Source organism: Argopecten irradians, chromosome 14 (genome assembly GCF_041381155.1).
Source record: "Argopecten irradians isolate NY chromosome 14, Ai_NY, whole genome shotgun sequence".
In the NCBI taxonomy this organism is placed as follows: Eukaryota; Metazoa; Mollusca; class Bivalvia; order Pectinida; family Pectinidae; genus Argopecten; species Argopecten irradians.
This window is the reverse complement of record NC_091147.1, coordinates 1,438,045-1,448,754: the sequence shown is the minus strand read 5'-3', so window position 1 is coordinate 1,448,754 and position 10,710 is coordinate 1,438,045. Positions and strand designations below refer to the sequence as shown.

At 38.6% G+C, this 10,710-nt stretch overlaps 1 pseudogene; it reads left to right on the top strand.

Annotated features, from left to right (window-relative positions):
• Positions 1–523: 523 nt before the first annotated feature.
• Positions 524–4,407, top strand: LOC138308080 (N-methyl-L-tryptophan oxidase-like; annotated as a pseudogene).
• Positions 4,408–10,710: the final 6,303 nt, after the last annotated feature.

Sequence of the window (10,710 nt, the reverse complement as noted above, 5' to 3'; positions counted from 1 at the left end):
AAGACCGAGGTCAGGAGGTAGTTCATACCTAGTATAGACCGAGGTCAGGAGGTAGTTATACCTGTATAGACCGAGGTCAGGAGGTAGTTATACCTATAAAGACCGAGGTCAGGAGGTAGTTATACCTATAAAGACCGAGGTCAGGAGGTAGTTATACCTAGTAAAGACCGAGGTCAGGAGATTAGTTATACCTGTATAGACCGAGGTCAGGAGGTAGTTATACCTATATAGACCGAGGTCAGGAGGTAGTTATACCAATATAGACCGAGGTCAGGAGGTAGTTATACCTATATAGACCGAGGTCAGGAGGTAGTTATACCAATCCGAGGTCAGGAGGTAGTTATACCTGTAAAGGACCGAGGTCAGAGGGTAGTTACCTAATAGACGAGGTCAGGAGGTTTTATACCATGTACACCGAGGTCAGGAGATAGTTTATACCTATATAGACCCAGGTCAGGAGGTAGTTATACCAATATAGACCGAGGTCAGGTGTATCGTGTAAACATAAACGACGTGAGAGTATCCATGTGCACACAGTAGTACTAGTGTTATCGTACTTATCAATAAACCACACTGTCACCCGTGACTTCCTAGAATAGCATGGACGTACAATATATAAATGTTGTGTAACATATCACTAGATAGCTAACGTAATAGTAATCCAAATCAGTGTCTGCCTAGGTAGGAACATTGCCAATTACACATTCATATGTGTAACTCCATGCTATGCCAATTTTGCATAGTGGACTAATGCCACAACATGGCGTTTGTTTATGATCTGTGTGTAGTAGGAGCTGGTATGACGGGTGTCCGCGGCCGCTCGGGAGGCCTCCACACTCCCTAACTACAAGGTGTGTCTGGTCGGACCCGCGGAACCTAAGGTATGTCTGTTATTTATCTCTAATCCAGACTGTAACATATTGATTCCATGTATTGTAAAGCGCGATCCAATATTGATTGATTTACATATTCTATTTATATCCTGCAGTTTGGTTTCGTCATTCATGAGTCCACATTATACATATGGTTTATATAGCAATGCTCCTGGTGTTTAAATGAAACCTTTTTATTAAATGCGTTATACTAAATGCAGTTAGCGTCTTTACTAGGTGACCCTCTACAGAAGTTTTATATACACGTACAATCTGCATTACATTATACTAGCATAGTGTACGTTATTTAAAATTGAACAATAGTCCGCTAAACAAGCTTATGTATTGTACATGTATACATGTACGTACCGACTAGAAATTTTCTGGAATTAACGTCTACCAACGTAGTTAGATATTTTGGTAAATTGTTGTAAACAGGGTTTTAAATGATCGCTCATTTCATGTAATGCTAGGTTTACACTATGTTCCCGGCGACCACGGTAGCCCCGTTTGTCCGAAACGTGGTGCGCCGTGGAATTTTGGCTATTTTTGCAACTGTATTCAAGTTGAGCTAGGTCTTGTGAAGTTTTAACACGGTCTTTTACGGATTACGTGGTGGACCGTGGATATAGGGGAAAGTGCTGTTCCCGGAGGTTAAAGGAACGCTACGGCTTGAGCACGGTCTATCAAGGATACCACTACGTTCTCTCTAGGCCCTGTTACGATCTGATGAGGTCTGCTACGTTTTACACGTTTTGATCGGACTCCAATACGTTTTTCACGGTCCGCCAAGGCTTACTAGGATGAAAGTCTTATGCCGGCTTTTTGGAGCAAATGAAACAATATTTATTGCCGAAAATGTCATTTCAAAACACGTTTTAATTACATAATTTGTTAAAAGCATATTTGGTATAAATATATAATTATTATAGCCAAGTGTTTTCTACGCAAATATTTTTTTTTCTGTACTCATTTATTCTGCCTTTTGCAATAATAGCTTTGGTATAATTCGAGGGTTTAAATGTGTTTGATAATGTATATTCCTATTTATTAATACAAATAATTTAATGAAGTAGCAAATATGTACCAGGCCAGGCAATGATACCCTTATCATATTTTGCTTGCAACGTAAGACCGTAATAAGACGTAACAAGCCGTATGACGTTGGACTTTCAACCGCAAAAAGTCGTAAGAAGCCTTGTCAGAACGCATCAAAACGGTTTTCATCCACTTTGGCTTGCCGTAAAAACCTTGACAAAACTGGACAAAACGGCACGAAACGTGCAGCCAATCTGCAGCAAACCGTGGTCAAACGTGAAAAAAAAAACGCTACAGAACGTCACAAAACTTGAAATCACCGTGAGATTCTGGGGACCGTGCTTGCTGCCCGTTCCACCACGGACCGTCTTGAAGTTCTGTTACGGCCTCGTACGCACTGTTACGTTTTGTTACGTCAATCCCGTTTTATTTCGTCCTGTGGCGTTCACCATCTGTACCGTGACTGCCGTAGCAAATTTTTTGACAGTTTAAAAATCTGGCACGGCATCCACGGTAATCACGATCGCTCACGTTTATCTATCACGTCCTTCTGCGTTGTCTCACGTTGTCTCGCGGTCACCACGTTTTGTCCACGGTGGCCTGAAACGGGGCTGCCGTGGCCGCCGGGAACATAGTGTAAACCTAGCATTAGATTTTATTAATCGCGAACCTTGCAGTGTAAACATTAAATCCAAGTCTCGCAAAATTAAAGATAACTTAATAGACGCATAAAATTTCAAGGTATCTTTGATCACATAACAACAGCAACCTAGATCTGAAAAAAATCTCAACTTCAAAATGTGTCACAAAAAAACCTGTGGAGGAAGTCATTTTGTCACAATGTCCTCTTCAAAGACACTCCAGGTTATATAACAAATGTCTAGTAACATACATGTAAGCAAAAGTATTACATGGGTAAAATCACTAGAAATCAGGGGGATCAAATGATAAAATGTTTTCATGATCTTATCAAGATTTGCACTAGATACCTGTAACATAAGATATGCTCTAATGTTTTCAGTTGTCATTAGCTCGTATATATCCTAGAACTATTCACTATTTTTTCATAAATTAACGCTTCCAGAGTTAGCCACGATGTATATTTAGTTTGTGTATACTATTCAATACCAATGTTGATTGGGTTCTCTCCTTCCATGTTAAGGTACGGAAACTTGTCACGGGTAATGAAGTGTTTGGCTCCCATTATGACGAGGCGAGGATCGCATCAGCAACAACGTCCAAGGTTCCTGTCTGGGGTATACTGGCGGAGAGGTCAATTCGTAGGTACGGGGAGCTGGAACAGCTATCAGGTACACACTACCAAGGACTTTTATCATCTAGGTAAAGCTGACAATACAAGTAAACAGCATTCAATTGAGATTGAAAAAAAAATATAAAGTGTTTCACGAATCGTTTATGAGATATTCCCCTGTCGAGGTCAAATAAGATATCCAAGTAGAGCAAAATATACTCTCTTCCTCGGATACGGTACACTTTCTTCCTTGGATACGGTACACTCTCTTCCTTGGATACGGTACACTCTCTTCCTTGGATACGGTACACCCTTCCTTGGATACGATACTGTCATAACTAGAGAGGGTCTCAGGAACGTTTTTTAATGATACTTCTTTACACTTTTTTAATATCTCAAATGCAGACTTTTTCACTTGCATTGTCAGCTTTAAGCTGGAGAAATGTCATTGACTAACAATGTAAGACATGCATTACATACATAGGTCCCACCTTGTCTTGGTCTTATTTTAGTCGATTGTGGAAAATTGTCGCATTTCTAATACGACTTAATAATTTGAATCTGATTTGCTAGCTATAACATATTTGTTAATATGTATTTACATGCGCAATATCTTTATTACGAATTTAAATATTGAATGCTTTGAATGCATTTGTTCAAAGAAAGATACTTCTTTATTCACTGTATACTGTGATCATAGCAAAGTTTCAAGACAAACTTTTAATCTTTTACTATATTTATTTACTCCAGGAGTACATTTTTACGACAGTGTAGGGTCACTCACAGTAGGAACAAGGAACTCCGAATATATATAGAGAAAGTAGAAAAACAGGCCAGGGATCAGGGATATTCAAGCAATATGGACATACTGGATAATCGACAACTGAAAAGTAAGTTTCCCTATTTCGACTTTGCACCAGACGACCTTGGAATCTCCGAGGAAAAGAAAGCTGGGATAATCAATCCGAGGAAAATTGTTATGGCGCAAATAAGTATTGCTTCGAAAAACGGATGTGACGTTATACGCGATACAGTCACCGGAATAGTCCGACAACCAAACGGAAATAGCCGAGTGGTGACGGAAAATAGGAGGACAATATTGACTCGCAAGGTGTTTACTGGCAACAAACGTTTTTTACGGAGGTTCATGACCTTCTCGGCGATCTCCGACCTCTGTATGTTCCCATGCCACAGACTGTCACACTGGCTGAGATTTCACCTGATGATGCTGAACGTTTACGGTAAACCCTCAGTTTTCTATGTATACCCTAGATTACTCTAGATGATGGCTATATTATCTTGATATGACAGGGATGTCTACTATTATCTTATGTGACAGGTGCCCTCAGTGACAAAAAGGTTAACGAGTACCTAACTGGCCCTCAGATTACCATTGATATTACCCCTATAAAGACGGTGATGTTGCCCTATTTACCATAGATCTATTGATCTTGTGGTGACAGGGATATAAAGGTTACGTCCTCTGTATATTACCCTAGATGGTTACTGTTATCTTGGTGGGGATTATGTCCTAAAAGGTTACGGTGGACCTAACTGCCCTCAGATTTACATCAGTTAACTACAGGGGATATGTCAAGGTTACGGTGGACCTAACCTGGTCCTTTCTAGGTGATCGTCTGATATTATCTTGATGTGACAGCGACGGAATATGGGAAAGGTTACGGTGGACCTGTCCTCAAATTACCCTAGATGTGTCTATAATGTGTGACAGATTGTCCGGTAGAAAGTTACGGAACCTAACTGGTCCTATATTATCTTGATCAGATACTGCCCTCGTGTGAAGTCTATAAAGATTAACTGGTCTCGATCTATTATGTCTATGATGATGTGACAGGGGATGGGATAAAGCGATTACGGAGGTCCTCTGTCGAGTTTACCATAGACATGATAATCTATATTATCTTGTTGAACAGGGATAAAGCGTCGATTATAAACGGTTGGACTCTAACTGTCTCCTCAGATTACCTAACTGGTGACCTCAAAAAGGGGTTACGGAGGACCTAACTGTCCTCCCCTAGACGATGTGACAGTCTATTACGGTTAACTTGATTACACTAGAATGATGTCGTATGTTTATCTTGACTGTGACAGGGATATGTCCTCTGTATAAAGGTTACGGTGACAGGACCTAACTGGTCCTCAAATTACCCTAGGTGATGTCTATATTCTATCTTGATGTTATGTCCTGACAGGAATATGTCTGTTTGTATAAAGGTTATATTATCGGTGGACCTAACTGGTCCTCTCAGATACCCTAGGTGGTGTATCTATATTATCTTGATGTGACAGGGATATGTCCCTCCTCTGTATAAAGGTCTACGGTAGGGACCATAACTTGTCCTCAAAATACCCTAGATGATTCCTATATTATCCTTGATGTGACAGGGATATGTCCTCTGTATAAAAGGTTACGGTGGACCTAACTGGTCCTCGATCACCATTACCCTATAGGTGGATATGTCCTCTGTATAAAAGGTGACGGTGGACCTATGGTCCTCACCCTAGAGGATATATATATCTGTCCTCTGTATAAAGGTTTAACGGTGGACCTAACTGGGTCCTCAATTCCATTGATTAATGTCTATATTTCTCTTGACCGTGACAGGGAAAATGCCCTCTGTGGTAAAAAGGTTACGGATTGGAAATTACCCTCTAGATTGATGCCTATGTTATCTTGATGATGTGCCCCTCTGGGAAGGAAAAAAGTACGGTGCCCTCAGTCCTCAGATTAGTTATTATGTTCTAAAGGTATACATGTGACACGATGAGCTGATATGTCCTGCTGTGAAGTATGAAAGGGTTACCGGTAGAACCCTAACTGCCCTACAGCCCTAGATGAAATGTCTATGATCTACCCAAGGGTGTCCTCAGTGAAGTAAAAAAGTTACGGTGGACCTATACTGGTCCTCAGATACCCCTAGATTATGGTCTATATAGATCTGATGTGACAGGGTCGAATGTTCCTCTGTATAAAGGTTACGGGCGGACCTCTGCCCTCATAGATGGCTCTAGTACCCCTAGATGATGCAGGTTATCATTGATGAACAGGTATGCCCTCTGTGAAGGATGGTTACGGGTGGACTAATCATGGCCACAGGATTACCCGAAGGGAGTCACTAATATCGACTTCGACCTGCTACCAGTCTTACCTGTCGGTACCCTCCACACAGTCTAAGGCTGACAGAAATGTCTAAATCAACGAAGAATTTACTAGTTTATTCAGATTGTATTAATTTGCTATCATCTGCATTTAACGATATATATATTTATAATCTAAATTTGTATATTTCCCTGTAAATATGTAATCTCAGTATGTTGATGATTGACTTGTCAGTCTGTCGCTCATCATTGTACTCAGGTATACATTTCCGTCTACCAATATTCAAGATGTTATTGCAGTTTGTTTAAATTGGTTGTGAGTTTCAGGAAAACTACTACATTAAACTCGCCACAGTGATGTCATTTTAAAGGGACCTATGACAAGTGGCAGAAATGCCAGGAAATGAACTGCGGGAGGGCAAATGACGTTAGATGAAGAAATGCTTAGATCTCACTGCATGGATTCGTACAAGCTACCGTATTATAGTGCGGACCACTTCAGGAATATCTCCTCCCAGTTATTAAGACTATTTAGACTCCTTCAAGAATATTACCAGTTAAAGTTATAATAAAGTTTTAGACCTCCTGTTCAAGGAATCTATTACCAGGCAAAGTTATAATAATATTTTAGACTCCTTCAAGGATACCCAGGTAAGTTTATAAATAAGTTTCGAGACTCATTCAGGGAATATTACAACCCAGGTAACCGTTATAATAATATTTAGACTCCTTCAAGGCAATAATCCCAGAATAAAGTATTATCCTAGATGTTTAAGACTCCTTCAAGGAACATTACCAGTGTCAGGTAAGTGTGGTTAAGATTGTTGAACTCCTTCAAGTAATTATGAACCAGGTAGGGAAAATTAATGATGGTACGACTCCTTCAAGAAATATTACCCGCTAAAATATTACATAATGTTTAGACTCCTTCAAGGAACATTACCAGTGTACTAAGTATTGATAATGTTTATACTCCTTTAAGTAATACTTACCCACTGGTAAAATATCAATGATAATTAGACTCCTTCAATATATAATTACCCAGGAAAAGTAATCTAATAATGTTAAGCACTTTTTCAAGGTTACCAGTAAAATGTTGCTTAGTACTTAAACTCCTTGAAGGGTGGATTATCAGGTAGTACTAGTAATTGAAACACGGTTTGGAATTGAATACATCAAATATATATATAACGCTTACCAACGTATTTTATCCGTGGTCGCTACTAAAAGCGTTAGTGACTTGGAAAATGAAATAACTAAAAACATCATGACAGAGAAAAACTCATTACATACTCAGCGAAGGACATTTTTACCTCGAGGGGTGGCGACGTCTTGTCATCAGTATCCACCTATACTGTCAATTTAGAAGTTTCCCGGGAGAAAACATCTGTCTGATGACCACATTGTCAGTGACTTATATTGATCTTTTGTCTATTTCTGTGTTTTCCAGGGGTAAAGTTTCTCAGCCAGTCACCATGGTGTGATGGGTCATGCATCACTACTATGGTAACGCCAAACTCTCAGCCATACACTCGACCTCGTGACGTCGACGCATTAGGCCGTCGTCATGGGAGACAACGGCTGGGCGGCATAAATCAAGCGATTGAGATCGGTCGGATATAGCTGCTAGGATGATGATACATTCCAGTATGGTCGTAACGGACCTACCCCCCCGGGAAATGTTTGAACTCTTCACTTAACCGTAACAGGTATCCACCATCCAGGTCTCAAAGCTTTGACTTAAGTTGCATATTCCAAACATTGATTTGAACTACATATCTTAATTACACGGTGATATCGGTCATCTTAATTGCTTATTGGAGCGTCCTTTTATCACGGATGTCGGATATTTTAATGAAGCATATAAGGGCAAAGAAATTGAGTGTGTAATACAAATATACATGATAAAATCAACATTCTCCTTTAATAATTTAAGTTTGGTTTGCCATTTAAACACTAGACGTGAAAACTAAATGATATCGTACACACATCTTCCGTCCATTTCCTCATCGGTAAGTCCCGTGAGATTCATTCAATGGTGATAGAATAAATTATCAAAAATAACCAAAATAAAACAGGAACAATCAGATTAGCATGTAGGAGAACGCAATGTGCTTTTTAATATAAAGTACACGTGTAAAGTCAAGTTAATTAAGGTGCTTGAAAAGTATAAAATTTTACATTTAAAAGGGATTAACAATCAACATGGTTTTTCATTTGAAAAGACTATTAAAACACATCAATATATCGTGCAACTTATTAAAAAAAATGGAAAACACATCCAATGACGTTATCCATTCTAGATCTCTACTTCTGAGAAGCACAGTTTTATCTATCACAATTTAACCGAATACAGATTTACACGTACCATGACAGTGTTTACAGATATCACTCAGTTCTGTATATAAAAATGTCAAAAAAAAGATATTTTGTAATGGCAATGTAAGTAAAATCTTATATACATCACACGTATTCCGTGTATTGTTTAGGCGATTCTACACGACGTTGTTATTTTTGCCCGTCAGGAACTAGTTAAACAACATAGTTCTTGTATATAACATACAAATGTTGAGAATGTTAGCCTTTAAAATATAGACCATATGGCAAATACAAATGGATTGGAGACTGCTAAAGCGGACACGATGTCGTTAGTCTAGTTTCCGGTAAATAATCGGATATCTCTTTTGTATCATCTGATTCAGAAAATCAGGGCAAATTTGAAATTTTTGGGGCTATTTTGTATCCATATTTTTATTAGCTGCACCGTAATTTCTCTGTGTTATATCAGATATATTATGACATAATATGTTATAATCATTTCTTTATGATATTCTATTGTTTACTAAGTTATATATCTATAGTATTGAGCCAGTTCTGGAACTTTGATTTGCTTAATTGTTCAGTTCTGGATATTTTTTTGCTAGAAATTCCAAAAATGGGGGGTGGGGGTAAAGAATATGAGTTATCTCCCCCTGGGAACCTTCAGGTTTAATTCAGTTGGTAATATTTCACTGTAGTACACTAACTATACTATAGTTGTAAGTAAAAGTCAAAAGTCTAGGTTCAAATTTAATTGAAATATTTAAATTTTTATTTCAAAACTGTTTCAATTCTCATAATTTTTCTTACAGGAATCTTCATTGTCGATACGAGTACACAGCTTGCAGTACCAGTACCACCCATGCAGCAAAATGCGAGACAAACTCCCATTTTGGAATCAGGACCTTATGTTGACATGTAAATAGCTTTCAATGGTCTTGATAACCAAAAATGGTAAATTTTTGGTGCGGAAAAAAACATATGGTGGACCCCCCACATAAAAGTGTAAAGATCACCCCGGGGGGGCCTGATCTTTATTTCTATTTTATATTCACAGGTATGAAACCGAGATGCACCCATAATGCTTCATCCTTAAGGGTGGGGATTATTGTACAAATGATGGGGCTGACCCCCCATTTTACCTTGAGGGGCGGGGGCAAAAGGGGTCAAAATTTGGGCTGCGGTTTCCATATAAACGGGGTTATTTAGACTTCTTACTACTCTGAAACAAGCATGGGATAGCAACCCATAATGCAATGGTAGCATATTTATAGGGTGGGGATTCAAAAAATTGTACAAATGATGGGGCTGACCCCCCGGGTGGGCCTGAGGGGCGGGGTCAAAAGGGGTCAATTTTGGCTATTTCCATATAAACGACTTCTTCTCTGAAACCAAGCATGAAAAGTTTAACCTAATGCAATGGTAGCAGATCTTTAGGGTGGGGATTATCAAATTTACAAATGATGGGGCTGACCCCCGGGGGCAATGGGTTGGGGTCAAAAGGGGTCAATTTGGCTATTTCCATATAAACAACTTCTTCTCTAAACTAAGCATGGGATAGCACTCATAATGCAATGGTAGCAACCATCATTTATAGGGTGGGGATTCAAAATTGTAAAAATGACATTTTTGAGTTCCTAATTAGGTCATGTTGTATTTCCTTGAGTTTTCCACCCCCCGGAGGCTTCAAAAATCAAAAGATGGTCAATTTCATATATCTAAAACTTTTTCTCTGATAACTTAAACATGGTATAGCATTCACCATAATGCAATTGACTATTACATCCAGGGATAACAAAAAGTTATCAAATGATTTTCTTCTCTTTGATCATTCAGGCACTGTAGGGTAAATATGTTAACTATTAAAAATTTTAATGATTTACTATTTCATACTAAAGGTTCTTTTGTTATAACCAAGTTATTGACACATCCTTAAATGGATAAAATGGTAGCTATCCTTATCTGTGAATGAATGTGTACAAATTATAAATTTGTTTAGATACTAGAATTGAAACTAATGATTGTGGTCAAAATCAGCAATTTGGCTATATTTCATTTTAATTACTTTGTCTTACCTATTTATTTATAAGATACATTTCTTCTGTTATA